We start from the raw sequence: 2,961 nt of genomic DNA, 5'->3' as shown, positions 1-2,961 counted from the left end.
GAGGCAGCTTCCATCCACATGGGCATGCAGGACGACGGGCTGCATCTTTTACCTTCGACGTACGAGTGCGTGACAACACAACAGCGGCCGCAAGCAAGTGCAAGTCTCTGCAACATGTCGTATTATGGTCGTTCGTATTGGTCAGGTGCGCTACACCAAATCAATCCCATCTCCTTGTGTGCAGTCCAGCCTGCAGCGTGATCCCATGCATCTCTCTCCACCAATTACTAATTAGTAATTACCCCCTTTTCTAAAACATACACTGCAGAGTATGTTGAAGAATATTATAGGGCACGGAGGCTTGAGCAAGAAAATTCCCGACTGTCCAACGAGAAGCGTGAACTGGAGAGGCAACTGGCGGAGAAGAAGAGGACTGCTCAGGTGTCCTCGACCCAGGTCTTGACACTGGGGTACAAGGTGCGAGAGCTGGAGCGCCAAAACACCGGACTGTCCGGTGAGCTGTCCAAGCAAAGGGAGGACACCCGGAAGGCGGGCCTGCTCTTCATTAGTGCTGCCGATAGGTACCAAGAGGAAGCCAAGAAGCAAATTAGGGCAAAGGCAGAGGAATTGGAGAACACGAGGAAGGCAGGTCTGATGCTAATGAACACCGCCGATACATACCAAGAAGCGGCAAGAAAGCAAATTAAGGAGAAGGCGCAGGAGCTGGAGGACGCGAGGAAGGCGGTTTTGGCGCTCATGAAAGCAGCAGATGCGTACCAGGAAGAAGCGAAGAAGAAAATTAAGGATAAGGAGCAGGAGCTGAAGGTCATGGGGGCACAGAAGGCAGAGCTGGATAAGAGGGTAGAATCTTTGGAGTCGAGGCTCAAGGCAGCTCTGGCAAAGAACTTGGAGTTGGAGGATGATTATGGTAAGGTGAAGGCTGAAAATGATAACCTTCGGTTGGAGGTTGAGAAAGATGCATCTGCAAAGGCATTTGATGCTGAGAAGGAAGAAATCTTGACGGAATTGGAGGACCTTAAGATGAAGGTGGAGGTAAACTCAAGGCAACAAGGATTTGATGGAGGGTGAAAACGATAAGCTTCAGTTGGACGCTTTCACTGGAATATAGCTTGCTGGAAAGCAGGGGCTGAGATGCTCTATATTATTAGATATATGCATGGTTCTCCGAGTCGTGTAACATGAACACAAACATATATCATACCCTTTTTATGTGTTGCGTACTCGGCGTACGTACGTGTTCTGTAGCTTGTTCTCTCCAAGAAAAATACCTGGCTGTAGCAACATATATGAAGTGGTGATGGTAGACAGATGGAATAGAGCATAGAGGGAACTCTTTGTTTAATGAATTAAAATATGTCACTAGATGTTTTTTCGAGCATAGAGAGAAAGAAACGAGAAAAGCCGTAAGGTTTACATGGCACCAAAAAATCTTTAGACTCCATTGTTCTTTGCTCTCTGAATTTTGCTTTCAGCACTATCGAGTTTCAGGTCCAGAACTGACATCTAGTATCAGAGCGTTCGTGAGGGACCATGCGGAGTGGGAGCGGGACACGGACACCGGCGCCCATGCCGTCACCTGCTGATCATCGCTATGTGACTCCATCGCGCACACGGCACTAGAGCCACGGTAGGAGTCGCGTTCGTCGTGGCGGAACGAGATCGTCGTCCACGAGCGCACGGTGCAGGAGCGCATCATCACCGGCGGCAACACGGTATGGCCAATGCTCACTGCCACGAACTACGTCGAGTGGGCTCTAGTGATGCAGATCAACACGGAGGCCAACCTGATGTGGGACGCGGCGGAAGGCAACACCAGCAGCGTGGCCAACGACAAGGCTGCGCTCAGTGCCCCCCGAGATGGTGGGTGCGCTCGCAGTGAAGGGCAGGACCAAAGCCGTGTGGGACGCGGTGCGCACCATGCGCGTCGGAGCTAATCACGTCAAGGAGGCCACGGCGCAACGGCCGCGCAAGGAATTCGATTAGATCGAGTTCCACGACGGCGAGACCCTCGACGCGCTCACCATGCGCATCATGCACCTCGGCGACACGGTGGAGGAAGTGAAGATCGTGCAGAAGATCTTGCGCGTCGTCCCGGAGCACTACGCACAGTTGGCATGCTCCATCGAAACCCTCCTCGATCTGAACACCCTGTCAGTTGAAGAACTGATCGGGCGTCTGCGTTCCTCGGAGGGACGTGGGCACGTGGCGGGGGATCGACGACGACACAGCGCGCGAGCGGCAGCCTCTTCCTGAAGGAGTTGGAGTGGGAGGCCTGCAGGAAGCAGCGCGAGCAAGGGCAAGGCTCCGACGCCAGCGGCAACAGTCGCAAGAAGGGCAAGCCCAAGAACAAGACCGGCAATGGCGGCAACGGTGAACGGGACATGTCCCACGTAAAGTGACCATATGGGTCACTTCTCCAAGCAGTACCGGGAGCCGCAGAAGGAACGCAAGGGGCGAACAAACCTTGTGCAAGGTCAGGAAGAGGAGCAGGCGTTGCTGATCATGAGCCTGGACTCGCTCACCGTGGTACGTCCCAGCGCGCTGTCCGTCGAGCACGTCCTACTCAACGAGGAGCGATCCAATGCTACGGCGACGAAGCAGGATGGTCACTACGACACGGCTTGGTTCATGGACTCTGGCGTCAGCAACCACATGTGTGGGCGGCATGAATTCTTCTCCGAGCTGGACCCGAGCATTCTCGGCTTCAACCGACAGGTGGACGTGGTCGAGGAAGGCCCATCTCCTGGCCCCCGCAGTCACATAGGCGAGCATGTAGATGTTGTTAGATGATATTGTTTAAACTTGATGTAATCTCAACCATCTTCTATCTCTATTCCCTCTCGTAAGCTATTTAGTTCTCTCTTCTACGCAGCTATATCCTAGCGATCGGCCTTCGCTTGTACGCCGCGAATAGGGGCTTTCCTGTCACACATAAATAAACACCATGCCGCTCCTTACGACGAGTAGGAACCCTTCCAACCTAATATGGTATACAGAGCC

At 53.3% G+C, this 2,961-nt stretch overlaps 1 pseudogene across 1 annotated transcript; it reads left to right on the top strand.

The window, feature by feature from the left end:
• Positions 1-1,314, top strand: LOC125549614 (uncharacterized; annotated as a pseudogene). Its single transcript, XR_015617872.1, has 2 exons — positions 1-145; positions 269-1,314. The product of XR_015617872.1 is annotated as an uncharacterized LOC125549614 (transcript).
• The last annotated feature ends 1,647 nt before the right edge of the window (positions 1,315-2,961 follow it).

This window comes from Triticum urartu, chromosome 3A (genome assembly GCF_056163025.1).
Source record: "Triticum urartu cultivar PI428250 chromosome 3A, HENAU_Tu73, whole genome shotgun sequence".
NCBI classification, from domain to species: Eukaryota; Viridiplantae; Streptophyta; class Magnoliopsida; order Poales; family Poaceae; genus Triticum; species Triticum urartu.
Note: the sequence above shows the minus strand (reverse complement) of the source record. Positions and strands in the feature narration are given on the sequence as shown.